Here is a 25,605-nt window from a genome sequence, read left to right as displayed (position 1 = left end):
TAATACTTATGATAAGATTTAAAATCTATTATTAATTAATAATACTTATATTATGACAAATATTTAATTAATTAATTAAACACTTATGTTATATTAATTATATCATTTAAACTTATGTTAACTTTAATAATTCAATTTAATTTAATTAAACTTATGTTATGACATAATTATACATATTTGACTTTAATTAACGTTATAACCTATATTATTATTATTATAACTTATACTTTTAAATTTAATGTTGACTATGTTTGACCAAGGTTGACTTTCGATTGACTTTGACTTTCAGTTGACTTTTGTTGACTTTCTAATTAAGGAAACTTTCCTAACTTAATAACTTTCTAAAAATAGCAACTTTCTAAATATGGAAAATTTCTAAATTTGGAAACTTTCCAAAATAGAAACTTTTCTAAAATAGAAACTTTCCTAAAATAGAAACTTTCCTAAAATGGAAACCTAAAAATAGAAAGTGTGTGTCCGTACGCTGTTCCGATCAAACTATTGCATGTTGAGTATTGTTCTATGTCTACTTGCAACATGTACAATAGCTATCATACTAAGACTTGACCTAAGTTAGTTATTTATATCGACCTGCTTTATTTATAGGTCGGCGTTGTGATCATTCCTGATCACTTTACTTCATTTGTTGTTCGCATATTTGTGTGGTTACTTCATTTGCTATTAAGGTGAGTTATAGTCCCGTTTTTACATACTTTTCAAAGTATATTTTTGGGATGTGATTACATGCATTTTATTTTACGTTTAGACACAAGTGATAATTAAATTTGAATTATTCGTTATGAGTTGAACAAAAATATTTTCTAGTATGGTAACTGTAATCACTGGTTTCTACTGGTGAACGCAAATCCTATGGATAGATCTACCGGGTTTGACAACCCCATTTCGAGCTAGTCGCGCTAGCAATTTATAATCGGAATGTTTAGTACTTCGTATTTTATTGTAGATACACTTGTTTAGTGTATATTATTATTGTGTTTGGAAAGGGTAAATAAAGGGTTAAGTGGTTACCAGGTGACTCATTGATAATGGAATAATGTTTTATGTTTTCTAACATTTTAAATCTTGTGGTCTAAAGCTTATTCAATTATTTAAACCTATAATTCACTCAACATTTTTGTTGACAGTTTACTCGCATGTTTTCACATGTACTTGAGTTATTTGGTTGATTCCGCTGTGTTAGAAGAGTCTGCATGCATTTGGGCAGATTTTGTTAAACATTTATGAAACTTTAAACTTGCATTCTATTTTTGGAATAATTTAATCTTGTGGGTTTTGTTGACAATGATTTATGTCAACTTTGATATTTAATATGTTGAGTTACTTAAACTACATATTTTTGGTATATTTCCTTTTAGGGAAAACTTTTGAAATAAAAGAATACAATGTCGTTTGTTAAAATTATTTAAGTTCGATCAAGTTGTGAGACCAAGTGACAGAGCCGTTAAGTGTTTTGACGGGGCCATCACATATAGCGTTAAACTCAGCTAGCTCCCTGTGGAACGAACCGGACTTACTACAAACTATACTACTATACGATTAGGTACACTGCATATAAGTGTTGTAGCAAGGTTTAGGTATATCCATTCAATAAATAAATAAATAACTTGTATAAAATTGTATCGTATTTAATAGTATTTCGTAGTAAAATATAATCTATTTCGTACTACACCTCGCACACATCATAGTATTTTTGGCGCCGCTGCCGGGGAATCGGTAAAAAACTCTATATTTTTGTAAAGTATATTTGTGTAAAAATATATAATTTTTAATTTCGTAAAAATATTTTGTATTTATAATAAGTGTTAAAAAAATAAGAAAAATATATATATATATTTTTAAGAACTTATCTATAAAAAGTATTTTTATTAAATCTTTAAAATATAAGTTTATTTTTATATAAATTGTATATATATATTATTTTGTAAAAAAAATATAAAAAATATAAAAAAAATTTAAAAATCAAATAAATTATAAAACTGAAACTGCCGAACCTGTTTTGGTCTGCACCCATTTCTGAACCTGCATCCCTCCGCAATCGCGGAGCTACAAAGGGTAAACCCTACGCGATCGCGTAGCCTGCTCTGACAGGTCAAAACTCTAGTATTAATTGTGATTTTAGGTTATAATTTTATAATAATTATTATTATTAGGGTTTAATTTAATTATTATATAGTTTTAATATAATTTGTATTTTAAGTTTTAATTATTATTATTTACATATTTATATTAATCCTTTTAAATAAATAATATAAAAATAATATTTTTATAAATTGTATTTTTATCAACTTAGTTTCTTTTTGTAAATTGTATATTTGTATCATTTACTTCGTAATTTGTATATTTATCGCTCGTAATTAGTTTTAAACTTAGTTTTTACCGTAATTATTTCATATTTCTAGATTTTTAGGCTTTGCCGTAAAATCCCTTAAGTGCTTTTTCTTTAGATTAAGATTTAGACGCTTTAGAATACAACGTCACTTATTGCTTTAATATTTAATAGATTTTAGTGCCTATTAAGTTATTGCCGTTTTGGATATAGAATTCCTTTTAAGCTTTAATTCCTTTAGATGCAACTTTTAATATTTAGTTTTTAGACTTTTAAGTTTCGACGCTTTACTTTCTTATTATTATTTTTCGAAGTTTTTCGACGCACTCTTTTTCTTTCTCGTTTCTACGCTATAGTTTTTAGGACATAGATTTTATCTTCAAAATTTCGACGAAAAATTATTTTAAGTGGTTAAATTGATAGACATTCAAAATTTTTTGGTTCGTAGTAATAGTTGGATTTGTTAGTGGCGAGTTGTGTGCTTCCGATTTAAAGGGTCCTGGCTACCTACTGCATCTATTGGCTATTCGAAACGTGGGCAAAATCAGAAAAGTCTATTAATTGATAACTTATATAATTTTTTTTATTTTTATAACTAATAGGATATTCATTGAATGCACCGAGCAAAACGTTCACCACCTTTCATATGTTCACCACCTGTAACTCGATCAAGACATCTAGCCAATATTGTCGTCATTAATTTTTCTTTAGAATCATCATCTAGTCGAACGAGTACTCCAATTCAAATTTCTGATAATCTATTTTTTGAACCTGATCTCACAATTGAGAACCCGGAGGATATTCAAGGACAATTCCAAGATCCTGAACCACTAATCATTCCTCATGAACCACAAACCGTTAAATCAGACTCTTCTAGTGATTCGGATTCAACAATTTCAAATATGGAAATAACGGAACCTCTAAGTATGGAAGACCGAATGAGAGCCACACGCACTGGCCAAGGTCACACAATTACTCAACCAGACATTAATGCGCCAGATTATGAAATCAAAGGATAAATTCTACACATGGTAACTAATCAATGCCAATTTAGTGGTATGCCGAAGGAAGATCCAAACGAACATCTTCGTACCTTTAATAGGATCTGTACTCTATTTAAAATCAGAGAAGTTGAGGATGAACAGATCTATCTCATGTTATTTCCCTGGACTTTAAAGGGAGAAGTCAAAGATTAGTTAGAATCGTTACCTGAAGGGGCGATTGATACATGGGATGTTTTAGTTGAAAAATTTCTTAAAAGATTCTTTCCGGCATCTAAAGCCGTGAGACTTCAAGGAGAAATTGTTACGTTCGCGCAGAAGCCAAATGAAACTTTATATGAAGCGTGGACAAGATTCAGAAAGTTGTTGAGAGGATGTCCTCACCACGGTTTAGAAACTTATCAAATAGTACAAATATTCTATCAAGGATGCGACATTACTACACGAAAAGACATCCACATAGCAGCTGGTGGTTCCATTATGAATAAAACCGCAACTGAAGCTTACAAAATTATCGATAACACAGCCTCCCACTCACAGGAGTGGCATCAAGAAAAAGACATCGTTAGATCATCTAAAGCGGCTATAGCCGATTCTAGCCATGACTTTGATTCCGTTTTCGCAAAAATAGATTCTTTCGAGAGACGAATGAAAAAGATGACTAAAGATATTCACGCAATACGAATCAGTTGTGAGCAATGCGGTGGACCACACTAAACGAAAGATTATCACATTGAGCAAACGATGGAACAACGTGAGAATGTTTCCTACATGAACCAAAGGCCGGGAAATAATTATCAAAATAATTATCAACAGCCAAGGCCAAACTTTAATCGAAATCAAAACATTCTTTACAATCCAAATGGACCCAACAACAACTCGTACACCCAACAAGGTCCGAATAACCAACCAACTCAAAACAACACTTTCAATCAACAAAGACCTGGCTTGTATAAACCACCACAACAAACCGAAGAGAAAAAGCCAAATCTGGAAGAAATGATGGCAAAGCTAATGGAATCTCAAACACAATTTATTACATCTCAAACCCAAACGAATGAGAGGTTTGATCAGTCATTTAGAACTCGGCAAGCTTCCATTTTGAATCTAGAAAAACACGTAGGTACTCTTGCTAGCATGATGAGTGAGAGGGAACAAGGAAAGCTACCGAGTAATACTGAAGTAAATCCTCGGAATGAGAATGTTAATATGGTGTCAACAAATTCTAAAAAACCAACACCAGAAGATGGGAAGGTTTTAGATGTGAGTAACAATGAAGATGTTACACCACCACCACCACCCAAGTATGTAAAGCCAGTGGTGGCACCATACAGACCACCCATCCCGTTTCCAAGAAAAGGAGTTGAGTATGAGCAAGTAATAGGTAATAAAGTTTGTGATACCTCTGGAAAGAAGAAGAAGAATATGAAAGTGCAAGAAACAAAAACCGTGAAAGTAAATCCGGTGAAGACAGTTCCACCGAAACCTCCACCCAGGTTGGGTGATCCGGGTGAATTTATTGTTCCTTGTCTACTTAGTGATTGTGTCATGTATGATGCACTAGCAGATTTAGGTGTGAGTGTGAGTATTATGCCTCTTTCATTATATAAGAGATTAGGAGTAGGTGAGTTAAGTCCAATGAAAATGAGTGTTAGACTCTTTGATCAAATCATTAAGCACCCAGTTGGAATTGCTGACAACCTACCCGTTCAAGTAGGTAATTTAACCTTTCTAGTCGAATTTATTGTCATTGACATAGAAGAGGACCCAAACATTCCTCTAATTTTAGGTCGACCATTCTTAGCATCCACCGGGCGTTATTTGATGTAAGAGAGGGTAGAATGACACTTAGTAATGATGAAAAATCGATCACCTTTGTGAGTCAAAAGTCTAAATCTCCACCAACCAAAACCGTTGAACCAACAAAAATGATTGATAAGAACCATATTGTTTTACCAACTCCAACGGTAGTGCTTAGCAATAATAAAACGCCTAAGTATGGGGAAGATGAAGTAACACCTAATGATGACCTGATAACAAAGAACCCCGTTGTTGATACGAAATTAAATAACCCCGTTATTAATAGTTCAATGAAGAAACTTATTAAATGGATTCGCGATGCTAGAACCAAGGGGAACTTTAAGTTATGTAACCAGTTAGTATCCAATCTATCACCTAAAGAAAAGGCAAACTAGTTGAATTTGTGGATATTACACAGGAATCAGACCAATGGCTTAAAGCAAAAGTCACAGATATGCAAGTTGATTATGGTCCAAGAGAAATTGACGATTAAATTAATCACAATTTCGACACCACAGCTACCTAAGTGTGGGGAGATTCAAATATTCTAAAAAGAAAATACTGTCTAGAGTTACTTGTTCTGTTGTCGTGTAGTTCCGAGAACGGAATCCGATTGGTCTTTTCCACTAGCAGACACTAAAGAACTAGTTTTCTCCCCCCATTCTGAATTTTGTTTTGTTTTGTAGGTTTTATATGAAATTAATATGCATTTTTAAATTTAAGTTTTGTGTGAATTTACAAACAAAATTTACTTTATTTCATTAAATTTAAAAAATGATTTCTAAAATTCGTCGTAAGTTAAAGACTAGGTCATGGAACCGAAATTGCTTTACCCACGGACGGGGCGAAAAATTTTGTTATCATTATTTTTTAATTTTATTGATCTAAAGTATGTCAAAAAAATTAAAAAAAAACCGAAAATCTTTGTTTTTAAAACAATCGCTTTAAAAACGACAAATTTTAAATTTTGTCGAGGGACAGACTAGGTAAACGTACCGAAACTACCTAAAGTAAAAGGAAACAAAATTTTAAAAATTATTCATTTAAATTGTTTTAATAAATAAAGTTTTATCAAAAAAATATATATATGTAAAAGTATGTATATATATGTCTGTAGTTTATCTCATGTACAAAACAGGGTAAAACATCGCACTTTCAAAGACTGGCATTAAGTTCAGCAAAAGCTATTAATTTTGACGACAAGACGCAAAATATCAAATGTGATATAAAACAATATGTTTGCAAACTCGGTATTTTTAATCATTTTTCTACACTAATCACCCTCATGAATTTAAATTTTTACTGATTTCTTGCAAATGAGGGCATTGCAAGATCTCAAGTGTGGGGAAGGGTTATAAATTCTCTCGGGTTTACACTTAGTTTAATTGCCAAATTTTGTGAAAATTTGATTTGAAAAATTTTCAACTAAATGAACTCAAAATCATGTTTATACATATTTATGAACGATAAAACTAGGTGTTAATACCGAAATTATTGTTACCTCGGAGAGAACATAAGTTGAAAAACAACCCAAAATGCTTGAATTCATTTAAAATGGAATAGAGGAGAATAAAAAGGCAAAGAAAGAAATAAATAAAAGCCAAGTGTGGGAAAAATTTACCAAGTTATTTAGAATATATATCACATATTTTTGTACAAATAATTGAATATACTTTTGTTTTGGACGATATTAATCAGTTTTACCCAGTTTATTGTAATATAAATGAAATTTAAAAGGAAGTAAAGTCTTCTGAGAAAAAGACACGCGCTTCTTAATTTAGGTCAGGAAGTTGTCGTTCAGACCAGTTGTAGAGTCTACGAAAAACCTTGAAAAGTTTTCTCGAAAATCAGCTGGAAATCCACGGACCTCAACATCAAACAGGGTCGCCATGTGGTCAGACTTATCCTAACCATGAGAGGATCTGTCTTGTACAATGGGAGGGCACCATACAAATTTGCTTATAAGACTAATGAATCAGATCCTCAGAAAGGATAATCTCCTCAAAGATTAAAAATCAGCTTTTAAGACTGATATTACTCAATCCTTGAGATTGACTTTAAAGATTGAGAATTACAAACTCATGGAATTCGATGATATCTAAACTCGAGCTTGAACGAGAAAATATTTTGATCAAATTACAAACCGATTTGTTTTCTGAAAACTCATTTTCAATGTGTTCATTACCATTGAACGTAAAATCCTAGAAATTCACCTGGAGTTCATTAGGTCACCTGAACCAAATCGGGTGTCAACCGTAAGAACGGTGGTTGCATAGCATGGTCGAAGACAGGACCTTGTGCCAGACCGAAAAATTATAGGGTGATCTTTACTATTGCTCCTACAAAGGATAGTAATTGCATCCGACACGATATGGACCATAATCAAAAGCATGTCATTAGACATTGCCTTAACAGTTGCTTGTTCAACGCTTTCCTTTACAACCGAATGGTAGTTTACCAAAAGGTAATATACGGAGCAAGTATACTGGACGTGTTGCTAACCCAATACAAGGTTAGCAAGTGGGTGACACAAAACCATAAATTTTGAGCTAAAATTTTAAAATCTGAAACCCACAAAACCCACAAAAATATTTTGCAAACACTGGTGAAGGGTTATTCCGGAAAACTTATCTAGGGTAAAAGCTAGATTGAATTTTCAAAAGATTAAATGTTTTCATAAAGATCCAATTTCCTTAAGGATCTAAATTTTCATAGTCATGTGGGACTGTAAACCACAACGTTACTACCATTGTTCATACCGCCGTATCAAAATCACTGATGTACAAAGTGTGAAGAATAAAGAAGTGATTCTAGTAAAGCTATATTCAAGTTCTATATTGCTTGAGGACAAGCAACGCTCAAGTGTGGGAATATTTGATAATGCTAAAAATGAACATATATTTCATAGCATTATCCTTCAAGAAAGACAAGCTTTTAGTTGCAATTGTTCTATTTGAAAGTGATATTCGTTTAAATAATAAAAGGTGAAGACAAAAGACAGATTCGATAATTTGAAGACGCAAATAACCAAAAAGCTCAAATGTACAAGATACAATTCAAGTGGTTCAATTTATTGATGAGAAACGTCTCAAAATTACAAAAGTACAAGCCGCAAAACGCAAAGTATAAGATATTAAATTATACGAAAAGGCGTTCGAAAATCTGGAACTGAGACATGAACCAACTATCAATGTGCGACTCAACGGAGCTGAAATTACAAGTCAACTATGCACAAGAATATAATATAATATATAATTAATTATATATACTATTATATATTATATTTATCAGCAGCCCACGTTTAATTCACTATGGTGAGCTGGAATCCATAGCTCTGCAATCGCGGAGCTGTGAGGAACAAAATGACCGCATTCGCGGAGCTCTACAGTTCAGAGTGGGCCTATAAAAGGCTGCGCATTCTGCCGATTTCATTACACCTTTTTCTACTTCAATCTCTCAATCTATATTTATATTTATAATTTTAATTTTAATATTAAGTTAATAATAATAATAAGGTTATTTTAGCGAATGTTTTAAGGTTTGTAAGTCGAATTTCTGTCCGTGTAACACTACGCGATTAATACTCATTGTAAGTTATGTTCAACCTTTTTAAATTAATGTCTCGTAGCTAAGTTATTATTATGTTTATTTAAGCCGAAGTAATCGTGATGTTAGACTAAATATTAAGACGGGGTTATTGGGCTTTGGACCATAATTGGGGTTTGGACAAAAGACCGACACTTGTGGAAATTGGACTATGGACTATTAATGGGCTTTATATTAATTAAATGATATCTCGTTGATTTAATATAGAGATTTATAATTTGACATGTTTATATATAACTACATACGCTTGACTGGGTACGGTGGGCGGGATATCTATAAATACTAATAATTATTCATTTGACCGGACACGGGGATGGATTAATAGTCACTGGACTCATTAAAACAGGGGTGGATTACATTCAAGGGTAATTGGTGTAATTGTTAACAAAGTATTAAAACCTTGGATTACACGCAGTCGATAACCTGGTGTATTCATTAAATAAAGTATTAAGACCTTGTTACAGTTTAAGTCCCCAATTAGTTGGAATATTTGACTTCGGGTATAAGGTTAATTTGACGAAGACTTTCGCACTTTATAATTATGACCGATGGACTATTATGGACAAAACCAGATGGACATATTGAATAATCCAGGACAAATGACAATTAACCTATGGTAATAAATTAAAATCAACACGTCAAACATCATGATTACGGAAGTTTAAATAAGCATAATTCCTTTATTTTATATCTCATCGCACTTTTATTTATCGTACTATTATTTTATTGCACTTTTAATTATCGTACTTTTATTTATCGCACTTTTATTTATCGTCATTTACTTTACGCTTTAAATTAAGTTATATTTGTATTTAATATTTTACATTAGGTTTTAATTGTGACTTAAGACATAAAATCGACAAACCGGTCACTAAACGGTAAAACCCCCCTTTTATAATAATAATAATACTACGTATATATATATATATATATATATATATATATATATATATATATATATATATATATATATATATATATATATATATATATATATATATATATATATATATATATATATATATATATTTATACAAATATAGTTTAAAATATATATAGCGTTAAACTCAGCTAGCTCCCTGTGGAACGAACCGGACTTACTAAAAACTACACTACTCTACGATTAGGTACACTGCCTATAAGTGTTGTAGCAAGGTTTAGGTATATTCATTCAATAAATAAATAAATAACTTGTGTAAAATTGTATCGTATTTAATAGTATTTCGTAGTAAAATATAATCTATTTCGTACTACACCTCGCACACATCAATATCCTTAGTATGATCATCAAGTACCAACACACTTAAGCTAATGTCACTAGAACAATAATTACTAATAGAAATGACTTAGTGACTAATTAAGGCTAAATGAGGAACAATGCTCTCAAGGTTAACTAGTAATGACTTGTAATCCTAAAACATACTTAGATACATTTAGGATGGTCACCAAGTCCCAACTAGAGATTGCTCTTCCCTTGTGCATGTGTTGGACATTAATGTGTGCTTACACATTAATCAAGCAATATGTTATATTGCAATTAAACTTGTTAAGAGCTTGAATTATAAGTTGTGCAAGTATCTATATGATTGATCCTAAAATAACTATCTCTTGCTATGTGAGTATTACTTGCCAATATGCTTAATACTCATAAACTTGTCAACTTGATTAATATGTTTGCCATGTGCTCACTAGTTAGGATTCAAGTAACTAACCTACTCCAATAGATTAAGTGCAAAATGGTTCATAATGACATTATAGTCAATTGTCTATTTGGTCTAGTCTAAGTAACTAAGTGTGATTGCTTATTCAAGAATGAATTAACTTTAATGTCTCTACATACTTCATGATTATCTTATAGAGACATTGTTCAATTAATCTCTAACTAAACTTAAAAAGAACATGACTAGTGATTAATTGAAACTAGGAAGTTAATGACATAGTGACTAGTCTTTAGAATTGAACTAAGGGCATTAAAGTGACTAACTAAGTCTTGACCAATGTAAATACCCGTCCTAATCTGTAAGAACGAATACAATAACATATGATTATATTGCGAGGTATTTGACCTCTATATGATACATTTTACAAACATTGCATTCGTTTTAAAAGACAAACTTTCATTACATCGAAAGTTGACAGTCATGCATACCATTTCAAAATATCTATCTATAAATGATCTAATCTGTCATTTACTTAATCATAATCTTTACTGAACTCAACGACTTGAATGCAACGTCTTTTGAAATATGCCATGAATGATTCCAAGTAATATCTTTAAAATGAGCTAATGCACAGCGGGAGATTTTTTTAATATCTGAGAATAAACATGCTTTAAAGTGTCAACCAAAAGGTTGGTGAGTTCATTAGTTTATTATAATCATTCATTTCCATCATTTTAATTGACCACAAGAATTTCATTTCCAGTTCTCATAAATATACGTCCCATGCATAGAGACAAAAATCATTCATATGGATTAAACACCTGGTAACCGACATTAACAAGATGCATATAAGAATATCCCCTATCATTCCGGGAAATCCTTCGGACATGATAAAAACGAATTCGAAGTACTAAAGCAACCGGTACTTTGGATGGGGTTCGTTAGGCCCAATAGATCTATCTTTAGGATTCGCGTCAATTAGGCGTGCACTAATTCTCAAAATTAGTGATATTCCCTAATTCTTAGGCTACCAAGCAAAAAGGGGCATATTCGGCTTTGATCATTCAACCATATAATGTAGTTTCGATTACTTGTGTCTATTTCGTAAAACATTTATAAAAATTTCGCATGTATTCTCAGCCCAAAAATATAAAGGGTAAAAAGGTAAATGAAACTCACCATACTGTATTTCGTTGTAAAAATACATATAACATCATTGAACAAGTGCAAGGTTGGCCTCAGATTCATGAACCTATATCATTATATATATATATATATATATATATATATATATATATATATATATATATATATATATATATATATATATATATATATATATATATATATTAACACATATAATGGTAATTGAATAAAGTTATATATTATTAGTGATTTAATTGTTATTTTAGTAATTTGTATGTTTCGTTAATAACTAAATTAACTATATTTATTTTATATACTTAGATAAATAGTTAGTATTTGTTATGGAAATATTAATGTTATTATGTGATATGTATAAAATATATTTTTATATAGTTATTTATTTGGTAAAATAATATCAATAATAATAAATAAAAATTTGTATCTTTTTATGATAATAATAATAATAATAATAATAATAATAATAATAATAATACTCATAATCTAAATGATAATTTTAATAATAATATAAATTTTGATAAAAATGATAATAATAATAATAATAATAATAATAATAATAATAATAATAATAATAATAATAGTAGTAATAATAATAACTATAATAAATAATAATTTTTCTAATAATAATAATAATGATATTAATACTAATAATACTTATTTTAATAATAATAATGATAATGATATTTAATGATAATAATACCTATAATACCTAATGCTAATATTTATTAATGATTTACCTATTAATGATACTAATATATAGAAAAAATAATTAATAATAATAACAATACTATTAATAATAATAATAAAAATGATAATAGTAGTAATAATAATAATAATAATAACAATAAGAGTAATAATAATACTACCTCACAAGAAAGAGCTCCAAAAAAATAAATAACTGCCCTTGCCCGGGATCGAACCCAAGACCTCTCGTTAAACAACCATACACCCAAACCACTGAAGCACTCGTGAATTCTTGTTTTAATACGCGTTTTTAATTATTTACTATATATACGAACAGTTATCATTATCTCTTTCATCATACTCCCATGGACTCATCATCATCATCCTACAAATATCCATCATCATCATACAACATCATCTTCGCTTAATATCATCATTAACCATAATCATCCATTTTCGAATCACCATCATCATTAATATTGTCTTCTGTTTCTTCCTCGTGACATCACATTAAATCACACATCACGATCATGTCATTATCATCTTCATCATTTAATTATGATCGCTTTACATAGCCATCTCCATATGCAGCAGTGGTAGTAGCACAGCAGTTGCAATAGCGAAGTTCGAAGCAGGAAAACAAGATCGTGAAGCTGTAGTAGCAGCAGATCGAGAAGCCATAGCAGCTAACACTATAGAATTCGATATTGGGCCGACTTGTAATTAATTCTAATTAAATGGCCTGACCTAAATTTAACTAACTTAAATGGGCTTTAAATATAACTTCAAAGAACTGTGATTTGGGCTTGGTATGAGCTGCTACACTTTCAAAATTTTGACTTGAACAAATATCCACGATAATAGCAGTCTTCTTTCTTTTTATTATTTTTTTAAAAAAAAAGTGGGGCTATGGTTGGTAAATGTCGGCTATAATAGAATTATACAAAAGCAGATACTAGTTCGATTAGAACAGGAACAAACCACTCTCATCATTATTCTCGATCATCATATTTAATAAGCATCATCATCATCTTCATTATTTAAAGAGCATCATCATCATTCATTACTTTTCGGTAGAAACAGAAATTTAAAGGTTGTGGTAGCAACAATACAGCGACATCGAGAGAAAGAAGAAAAAGAAATAAACGAGGGGTAGCTATAAGGTGATGGGTTTGGTCTTGAGTCTATGGATTTCAACTAAAACAAAAAGGAAATCGAATAGCAGCTGAAATACTACTTCGAACAGCAGTAATACAGTGATTGTATAGACGGTTTTTAGGATGGTGATGGTGGGTCTTGATGACCGGAAACAGAAGCATATAACAGCAGTTGTGTATGAACATGAAATCATGGAAAGCGAGAAACTATGATGTGGTGTTTAAATGGGTTTTAAATGGTGATGAAAGATGGTGGTTTGTGATGGTGGTACCATTTATCCATAGTAGAAGTTAAAATAGAAATAGTTGCAGGTGATTTGTTTACAGTTATTTGGTTCTTCGAGTGATAACAGAACCGGAAAGATCGAATGGAAACAAATACATAATAGTTTATTGTTCGAGCAAGTAGGTTGTGGTGATGAAATCGAAGGTGGTGGTTCCTTGGTTCGAACTACGTTTTAAAAAAAACGAGAGAGATATATAGAGAGAGAAGAGAGAGAGAGAGAGAGAGAGAGAGTGTGTGTGTGTGTGTGTGTGTGTGAACGAGTGAGATTGGTCTTGGTGGCGGTTCACGGTGGTCACAAGGTGGTGGTCGATAAGCTAGGTGGAGAAGAGGTGAAATGGGTTGAGAATGGTTCCCGGGTGTTGTTGGTTTGGTTATCAAACAGAAAGAATCCGAACATCATAAAGATGATGATTGACTAAATGATGGTTTGAATGTGTTGTTTTGTGGTTTTAATCGAGCATAAACAAGAACCTAATAGTAGCACAATTTCGATAGATGTTGGTTTTGTGATTAGGATGTTTGACGAAGATGATGATGAAGGGGTGGTTTAATTTTTTTTTTTTTTTTTTTTTTTGTGTCCTCTCCTCAATTCAATGTATGTATGTATATAATATCATAAAGTTAATTTAATAATTAATAATATCTATATAATAATAACTAAAGGTGTGTGAATTGGAATGCAGTAGTAAGCCATCAGATATATTTTGGATCCTAATTACCGACACTTTAATATGGATATTATATCGTGTCCATTGCTAAACAGTTAAAATATAAAAGTGTTCCTAAAAATCCTAAATTTTTAAATTAAATCCATTTATTTATTTTGGTCATTATGGTATAAAATTCGATTATTAACTACTAAATAAAAATTACATCAACTGTCCCTCTCATTTAAGGGTAAAATATAAAAAATGTTAAAATTAAATAATTAGATCCTAAATATACTTTTAATAAGCCTATCACTTATATAACTCATTTTCATATCACCGTTTATTTTAAAATCACATATATTCGTTTTTAACTCGTTTAATATCGATCGAATTACAATTGAGCGATACTGTCGATTACAAAATAAATTCGAAAATATATATATATATATATATATATATATATATATATATATATATATATATATATATATATTCAATATACTTCATTTATATATAGATACCTTTTAAATAATAGTTATTATATATTATTTTATTTTACATTATTAGTTCTAACAATTACGTCATATAATATTTCAATTTATATTTCAAATTCATATATTTAAATATATATGTATCTATTTACAAATAGTGGTTCGTGAATCGTCGAGAGCAGTCGAATGTCAATGAATTCATGAAAATAGTTCAAAATTTTTGAGACTCAACATTACAGACTTTGCTTATCATGTCGAAACCATATAAAGATTGAGTTTAAATTTGGTCGGAAACTTACGGGTCATCACAACTAAACTGAGATTTCCCAAAATATCAATCAAGACACTTCTCCAAGAATGTTGGGTTTGCCACTTTTGGAATGATTAGTCACTTTCATGCATTAAGACCAAATCTCACACACTTAATGCATATAGTACTTGTATAGGATGTTTGGTTTCTTTTGCAGGTGCTAGAAGGAGTAAAGGTGCCAAAATGTGGTGTTCAAATTTTAGTTAAATGACTATACAACGGATACTAAATTTGGACTGAAGCACGCACGATCGCACCACGGTCGACCGTGATGACAACCGTGTGTCAACGGCTACTTTTTGAATCCCACTATAAAAGGCAAACATTTAAGAGCATTTGAAGCTGACCCTCTTGCATATTTCAAAGGCTTATTTCCAGAGATCACAAGGGCTCTAATTACTACTCAAACATGATCAAGCAAGAGAAGATTCTATGATCTTAGAGATATAGAATTTGGTTGTTGTAAACTTACTAATCAAAATTATTAATCTTGTGAGTTTACTTATTGTGATGTATGTCCTAGTATTGTGTTAGGATCATCATTGCAAAGTGTATAAGTCTTGTAACTTCATTTAGTAGAAGCATAGGCTAGCTTAGTGATCTACTTTCTTAAAGGGACTTAGGAAGTTGATTAATCTTATTTGGAGATTAATACTTGTCCAAGGTGAAGACAAGTTGATCTAGGTTAGAGTTGATCTTTCAAAGGGATAGAAAGATTAGGTTTGTTGTCTACCAAAGAAGTTGAAGACTTGTAAATCGGATCTCCACCGGGTTTGGAGAAAAGTGCTTGTGAAGCAACAAATCCCGATTAGTGTAATCGGGGAGTGGATTAAGGTGGATTAGTTAACATCCACCCGAACCACTATAAATACTCGTGTCTATGTTCTTTACATTATTTCATTCATCATTTTGAACATATAGACTACACACATCAAGTTTGAGTTGAATTGGTTGATCAAAGTTAATCGAATTGGTGATCAATCGAAAAGATGTTAAAAACGTATCAAGTAACTATTCACACCCCCCTCTAGTTACTTACAAGTGTCAAACCAACATTTTCATAAAAAATCTTAAATAAACTCCACTCAAATATTCAACGGGTCATATCTTCTCGCCCGCAACGAGTTAAATTTTTCCGACACCATCGTTAAGCTCGAAATAACTTTACAAACACAATGTCACTAACTATACACAAACGGACGCTTTTTTAAAACGCTAAATATTTAAGTCCACCTTTCATACACATTCATTTTTTTCTCACGGGCTCCGTAACTATTTTCATCTATTAACAACATGTACATATGGGTTTTATTATTTTTTTAAAAAATTATTTAGTAATTTTTTTGATATTACTCAGTAAATATTCTATTCTTAAATCATACGGAGTCTTAATATAAGCTAACGAGTTAATTGCGTTAAATTTTAAAAAGTCAACAACTCCATAGTGAAACGCGAAAATACACATATATTGTTAATTTAAGATAACATCTAAATCTTTGACGGGTTATACCTTTTCGTTCGACTCGAGTTGCGCTTCAATGACATCATCGTTAGTCACGAAATAATTTTGCAAAATAAACGTAATAAAATACATTGAAAATCGAACCCCGACGCGAAGCAAGGGTTAAAAAACTAGTTAGAAATCAATATTTTTAGCAATTAAACAAACCACAACTGCAACTAGATGAATAAATGTATAAGTAATTGTTCCACGTAGCATACCTAAGATTTTTGCAACATCTTGAACCTCCTCAGTGGCATCAACCTATACATATATAGCGCGCGCGCACACGCGCGCGCGCGCACACACACACACACACACATATATATATATATATATATATATATATATATATATATATATATATATATATATATATATATATATATATATATATATATATATATATATATATATATATATATGTGTGTGTGTGTGTGTGTGTGTAGATAGATAATGTATCAATCAATTAAAGTGTAAAAAGAATTTCTGATCCCAGCTTCAACAGATGCTGTATAAATTTAGCATACTACTACGTAATACCAAGTAAATTTGAATGTATAACAATTTAAATAAAATTTAATATGATAATATGGTTCACTTTTATTTAATGTCTATACAATTAAACTGACGTAACTAAAATTCAATCAACACGCAATTAACATATATTGTCAACGTTGCAGGTAATCAACGTTAGACGCAAAATAGTTAACAAAATTGAGCGATAAAAAAAATAGAGATGATATATACCGACGGTTTAAAATTAGTAGAAACTGATGAAATCTTGTGACACTGAGTAGAAATGTTGACATTTTCATTTTCATGGAGAGGTGTAGAGATATTAGATTTAGATTTAGGTTTAGGGCAAAATCGAGGGGATGTTTTGAAAACTTTGATTGAAACCTTCATTGTCATTCGGAATTGGGGTTGAATTTGAGGTTATAATAGTGAATCGTAGTAGAATTGGGGTTTAAATTACACCAAAAATCGTCATAGTAGGTTACTGATTCTGATTTGAGAATTTAGGCGATTTCACTGGTTATATAAAGTTGTAGTGTCAATTTCAATGTACTGTCTCCGTTGTTGATCGGTGAATTGGTGATTGAAAAAATGAAACTTGAAGCTGCTCAAGTTGAAGTTGATGCAGCAATAAATGATTTGTTATAATTTGTAAGAATAATCCCTAAACTTTTAATGTATTACTCTAGTAGTCCTTATGCTTTTAAGACTGTATAATACTATAATGTGAGAGGTTAACCATTAAACTTTGGCGGCAGTTAGATTGGGGTGCCAACCACGATAATTAAACAAAATTGAGGTACCAAGTACGCAAAAATAAGTTTAGGTGTTATGATACAAATGTGAACAAACCACATGTACCAACCGGGTAATTTTTCTTTTGAAAAACTATAAAAATGGTCATAAATGATCGCCGAGTTGTTCGATCAGATCACATTCTATATTTTTATTGGTATTTCTTTGAATAACTTAAACACAAAAAAAAAATTTTGTTTACAAGTATGTATGTATGTATGTATGTATGTATGTATGTATGTATGTATGTGTATATATATATATATATATTATTCTGATTCTGAATAAACATAATTAAAAAGTAAATGGAAGGGAGAAAAAAATCGGCCAATGAAACAAATAGATTCAATTTTATATGTTGAATTTGACAAATATGTTAATGATCTGGTTTATGTTATCTGGATTATGGGGTCACAAACTCACAATGAGTTGGCACACTATCCGTGTACATGTTGATGTGTCAACTTGGCATTAGCTATGGCTATATGTGTGCAACCTAAAACAACTAGAAGTAGGCGTCTTCATATTCGAGCAGTGACAATTTCAGAATCAGAAATTAGTGGCGTCACGAAATTTCTTTTCAGTATTAAAAATATCCGAATCATATTTAGTGGTTGTTTACCTTAAAAAGCAACACATTCGAAAAATATATATCGTCCGAGTAGATAATTTAGTTGTGTCCTGAAATGCCCCGTTCATATCGATTATAAACGTTACATAATAATTGATTTCATTGCGAGGTATTTGACCTCTATATGATACATTTTACAAACATTGCATTCGTTTTTAAAAGACAAACTTTCATTACATCGAAAGTTGACAGGAATGCATACCATTTCATAATATATCAAACTATCAATGACTTAATAATAATCTTGATGAACTCAACGACTAGAATGCAACGTCTTTTGAAATATATCATGAATGACTCCAAGTAATATCTCTAAAATGAGCAAATGCACAGCGGAAGATTTCTTTAATACATGAGAAAAAACATGCTTAAAAGTGTCAACCAAAAGGTTGGCGAGTTCATAAGTTTATCATAAAACAATAAAATTCATCATTTTGATAGACCACAAGATTTAAATGTGCATGGTACAAATGGGCCCGAATCCTATACCCACCTGTAATGTACATGCGATTTCTTTTAAATACAGTACACCTTTCTCATGTACGAAACCATTTTTCATAAATCTTAGTAACTGTACACATATCTCGTGTACAAAATATCATACACATAATCTGTGTATAAAAATCATTCTCTCGATATATAACATTCACTTGGCTTTCTTTGCTTGGCTTGGTAACCGACCTTAACATATAATGCGCATCAATAATATCCCCAAAATAAACAGAACTTTCACACTGTAATAAATATATAAACCTCGAAGTACTAAACACCACGCCCACTAGTTCTTCCATCTAGTGAACATTTTGGGTGGAGGTGTTAAACCCGGTAGCTACCTTTAGGATTCGCGTGAATTAGGGGTCATACCCGTTTCCTAATTCTTAGGTTACCAAGCTATAATAATCAGGGAAAAATATTCACATCAATTACTGGCAATTATAACGTCTAACTAATTCAATAATAATCAACAGAACTTCTGTCTGTATAATAATTCATTTGAGGAATGTTTTGCTTGTGTCTATCTCGTCAAACATTTATAAAAGCATCTCATGTATTCTCAGTCTAAAAATATAGATTTCAAAGGCATTTAATAAAACAGTTGTAAAAACAGCGCATGTATTCTCAGTCCCAAAAATATAAAGAGTAAAAGGGAATCAAATGAACTCACGAATATAAATATTGTAAAACAGTTATTAAAACATTGCATGTATTCTCAGCCCAAAAATGTAAAGAGTAAAAGAGATCATATGAAACTCACGATACGATATTTAGTAGTAAAAATATGCATTCGACGAAACTCAACAATGTAGGGTTGACCTCGGATTCACGAACCTATATCATTTATATATATATTAACACATATAATTGTAATCAAACAAATATATATATATATATATATATATATATATATATATATATATATATATATATATATATTTATTTATTTATTTATTTATTTATTTATTTATTAGTGATATCATTTTATATTAATAACTTGTATGTTTCATAAATTTATTCATTTTATGTACTTTAAATAAATAAAAATATAGTTATATTATGTGTATTAAGTATAGTTTTATATAACTAATAGTTACTTGATAAAATAACATCAATGTTAAAAATAATAATAATAATGATAAAAAAATAATAATAATAATAATAAATAGGAATAAAATACTACCTTAAAAGATAACAAATATGTCATAGGCGGGGCTCGAACCCGAGACCTCTCGCTTAAGCACAAACACCTTAAACCATCTCTCTGCCTGATTCTTTTCTTAATTAATTCCTAATCTAATTAATATAACTCGTTCATCGTTATCCTTCTTCCTCATAAAATCATATTATCACCTCATCATCATGTATAATCTAAACGGGAATGGGTCTCGGCCCAATACAGTTTCACAAGCCCAACTTTATCTCGGCACAGTACGGTTAATTATCTAAGCCCAATTTATAACACCCATTAGTCTAGTCCCGTAAGCTTAAATGATTCAATAGCAGCCCGATAACACAAACACGGTATTATTTAAATAGAAAAGGAAATGGGTGGCAGTTTCACTGTACATCGTCATCCTGGTTATAATCGAAACAGAAACACCAACGTACTGTAGCAGTAGTAACCTTCAATGGAGTTTATCGTTTGGAAGTAGGATGATATATATATATATATATATATATATATATATATATATATATATATATATATATATATATATATATGTATATATATATATATATATATATATATATATATATATATATATATATATATATATAGAGGGAGGTGGAGGAGACAGTTTGCCATGTGGTTGTGGTGGTTCTTTAAAACAGAAACCCAGAACTGTAGCATAAGTGAGCTTCGTTTTTGGGTTGGGTTTCAATGTAGTTACAGCAGCCGCAAACAGGAGCTGATGGAGGTGGTGTTAATGTAGTCTCCGGTGGTTATGGTGGTAGATGGTTGTGATGATTGTTAGCAAAGAAAGTGGTGGATGGTGGTTCCCGTATGGTGGTTGTTTTTGGTGTTTGATGGTGACGGTTTCTTGACTGAAACATAAACAAAATTATAGCAGGAGATGTATAGTGGTTCTCGAGGTCGATGGAAACAGAAAGATGGTAATCAAAAGGTGATGGTTGTTGATAGCGGTTTAGTGGTGATGAGAGTTTGGTGAGGGTGGTGATTTCAGGGTGAAGGTTTCGAAAATAATACAGAAACAGGAAGTATGCGGTTGTAAGATGGTCTAGTGGTGATGTTTGGGTCTACGTTTTACTCGATCAACACAGAAACGTAGCAACAAAAGGATTATCGATTAGTAGCCGAAAATACAGCATAGTAGCAGCTCGATAATAGTGTTTCTTGGTGGTTGTGATGGTGGTTAAACATGATATCGTTAATATGGTGGTTTACGAAAAGCTAGGTGAATAAGAAGGAATGAGGAGAGAGAGAAAGAAAGATTGTTATAAGAAGTGGTGTTCTCGGCTAGTTGCACAAGGAAAACATGTATATGTACGTGGGATTTGATGGTTGTTGTGGTGGGTTTGTAATATGCAAGTTAAACAAGTGGGTTTTGTGATGGTGATCATCGATGAAGATGATGATGGTGATGAATGATGACTGTTGAAGATGGTTATCATATAAGACCAAGATGGTTCGATGATTATGGTGGTGATGTGGTTGTAGGTGAAGCAAAACGAAGCAAGTGATGGGTTTAAATGGTGATGGTTCTCGGTGATCAAGTTGTAGTGTTTGCAATATATATATATATATATATATATATATATATATATATATATATATATATATATATATATATATAATTGTAAGCTTGTAATCAGAAAGCATCACAACACAACACAGTGCACATATAATATAATATTACATTATTTTAATATAAACGTGTTTTAACAATAGTAATCTGTAAATATCTACCGACAGTTTTTCACGGAATATTATATCGTGGTCCATTGCTAAACAGTTAACGTATAAAAGTCTTTCTAAAAATCCCAAATTTTTAGATAAAATATATTTAATTATTTCAATCATTAACTGTTTGAAACCTGATAAAAAAGGTACGCTAATTATTTATTTTCTGTTCCAATTGCTATGTACGGAGTACTAATATTTAAACGTAAAAAGGTAAAAATATTTTTAACAAATCTAAAATCTTCGTAATCAATTTACAGTCCAACTTTTATTTCAATCCTTCATGAACATGTACTATATCTATATTAAAACTAATAAAACGTCAACCGAGTGTTACTGACGTTTACTAATTAAGCTCGAAATCATTTATTTTTAATATATTCTCTTCCTATATATAAACAGTTTTAAAATAGCAAGTTTAATTACTAAAACAAATATATTAAATATTTTTAAACAAATAGATTTAATATAACTTTATATATTTACTAGTAATATTTATATACATAATTATATATATATATATATATATATATATATATATATATATATATATATAGTTTTTATTACATCGCATATCACTATACATTTTTATCTCCAACAATTAAATCATATATTATTTCAAATAATATTTCAAATTATATATATATATATATATATATATATATATATATATATATATATATATATATATATATATATATATATATATATATATATATTTAAATATATAAGTATCTATTTACAAATAGTTGTTCGTGAATCGTCGAGACAATCGAAGGATAATTGCATATATGAAAACAGTTCAAAAATTTTGAGACTCAACCTAACAGGCTTTGCTTATCATGTCAAAAATATTAAATCGTATCGAGAGTTTAATTTAAAATTAGTCGAAATTTTTCGGGTCGTGACAGTACCTACCCGTTAAAGAAATTTCGTCCCGAAATTTGAGTGAGGTCGTCATGATTAACAATAAAAATGTTTTCATGACGAATATGAGTTGATAAGTAGAGTTTTATCGCCATTGAGTAATAGGGATAAAACACTTCGATTACGTGAAGCGTACGGGTGACGCTATCACAAAAGAGTGAAATGAAGTAAATAGAGGTTCGTCTTAACTTTTGACATAGTCATTGTTGAATTCCGGAATTCAAGGGATTTAAAGAAAATCTTCTAATCAGAAAGAAAATGAAATAGCACGATTTATTAGCAAACTATTGGAATTACGAAAGAACGGAAATATCAAGGAAATATTTTCGTGATATGCTTAGAAATTAAGTAGAATGAAAGAGTCGTGTAACATGGCACCTGATGATGTTATAGTCTGTGAATCATCAAGTTCTATTAGAAACTCAACATGACTTGCTGTAATATAATTACGTTGATCAAGTGTCATTATATTATACTAACTCATGCTTCAATTCCCAACACTACTTTATATTTTAAATTCGAATCTTTCAGAATTTAGAAACTAAAACAGTTTCCTTTCTGATGTAGTACAGATTGCGCGAAGAGATAAATGATTTCAGATAAGAATAGTTTAGAAAATATCTTCAGAAATATCGAGGATATTTATAATGAAAGATACGATGATATCTTAACATTTCTAATATCGATGGATGATGATGAAGATTTGTCCACAAAGGTTTAGAGTCAGGAGAAAGGTATTCATTAATGACTTCAGCAGACACTGAATCATTTGGATTCTTTGAAGGCAGGTTTAGTCTTTGTGATTTATCCACAGCCTCCTTCATGGTTTGCTCAATTCGTTTTTCAGTACCATGCACAACACACTATTCTTCATCATCAACTTTTGACTGTTACGGTTGTCTATAGTTTTCGCTGCTTCATTCAGCTTTTTCAAAGTTCAGTGTATTGATTCGTAGACTGAGTGCTTTTCAGAATTTCAGAATTGAAGATCATAATTTTTAGGATGTAGAAATGCTGCAAGATTCGAAATAACGATTGATGATTCCTGGTAGTTGGTATGACAATTATTGTTACAAGACGTAGATGGGTACTTTATAGGGTTCAATGAATATAGTGGTTTTTCGGAGAGAATTAAGTCAAAGGGTAATGAAGTTGTTGATACGTGTACTGTTAATATGGTGGAATGTAAAATATTCCCCGGTAACAATAAAAGAGCACGCATATATATATATATATATATATATATATATATATATATATATATATATATATATATCAAGGTTATAATAAGGTTGTTTCGAACGAAAAGTCGAAGATGACTTGCTGGAGCTATGACAAAACTGGCTATCTCGAACAGGAGTTGCAAAATTATTTTAGGTAATAATAACACTAAAGGAATTAGCACAGCTACGTGTTAAACGTTTACTCAGTTTCCGAGAGTTTTGCAGGTGCATAACTATATGCATAAATATTTCCTTCCGTAGATGAAGTGCGGTTGGTTCATCCTCTCGATTGAGGTGTTTTCAAGAATCATGAAAGGTTTGAACGCAGATTGTAATCGTCAAGATATAAATGAGGTTTAAGATGAAATCAAGTGGCAAACTTGAAGAAATGTTAAGTTTCATATATTATAATTAATATTTTAATTCATTTTAATTGTCCAATGTTAGTAGTCCACAGTTAGTAGTTCAATAATTCATATATAGTTTAATATATAATATTCGAATTAATTAATACGTATCGTGACCCATTGTATACATGTCTCAGACTCGATCACAACTCAAAGTATATATATTATTTTAGAATCAACCTCGACCCTTTATATGCTAAATCGAGCATTACCGCAATATAGAGTGACTTACGGTTATTCCAAATAATATATATAGATGACGTCGATATGATATGTCAAAACATTGTATATGTGTCCCAATTTATCCAACGATATTTAAAGTGCATAAAATAAATAACAGAAATTAAATGACGATAAATAAAATTGCGAGAATTAAAATTGCGATAAATAAATTGCGATAATTAAATTGCGATAATTAAAATGTAATAGAGAATTAGGAATAGTTAGCTGGGAACAGTTAGCTAGGAATAGTTAGCGTGGATTATTAACAAAATTTCTCATAGTTAATTTGTTTGTTTCTAACAAATTTTATTTTGTCCAATGTTTTCTTCATTATGCCACTTGTTGGATTCTGATATGTCAAAATCCAAATATGAATTTGAAAGAAAATGGTTATTCTGCGGTGAACGGATTCGTATATCTGTGGATGCAAGTAGGATAGTAAATGACTGTTGAATCAGATTCGAAGAATGTACAATGTAACTTATTAATGTGAAATCTAAATATTCATCGGGTATTACCTACCCGTTAAAATATTTTCACCATTAACAGTTTGTACAAAAGAATTTTTTTTATTACAATCTTTATGAAAACATATATACATATATATTTTCTTCAAATGTAATCATGGATTTAATGAGTCAATATGATATTAGACTCATTTCATTTATAGTTAGAACAAGAATATATAATCTCTAAAACATTAGAGATTACATAATCGCCATGTCGAACGAAGATAAATAATGTAGAACGTCATGTAGAACGATGATTATGCCCGAGGTACAGATTGTGATGTTGAGGCGTG

General features: G+C 30.5%; 1 non-coding gene across 1 annotated transcript; it reads right to left on the bottom strand.

The window, feature by feature from the left end:
* Positions 1-3,633: 3,633 nt before the first annotated feature.
* Positions 3,634-3,740, bottom strand: LOC139845811 (small nucleolar RNA R71). The gene has a single exon (XR_011758567.1). It is a non-coding gene; the product is annotated as a small nucleolar RNA R71 (small nucleolar RNA).
* Positions 3,741-25,605: the final 21,865 nt, after the last annotated feature.

The sequence above is a fragment of the Rutidosis leptorrhynchoides genome, chromosome 4 (genome assembly GCF_046630445.1).
Source record: "Rutidosis leptorrhynchoides isolate AG116_Rl617_1_P2 chromosome 4, CSIRO_AGI_Rlap_v1, whole genome shotgun sequence".
NCBI classification, from domain to species: Eukaryota; Viridiplantae; Streptophyta; class Magnoliopsida; order Asterales; family Asteraceae; genus Rutidosis; species Rutidosis leptorrhynchoides.
This window is presented reverse-complemented; position numbering and strand designations above follow the sequence as displayed.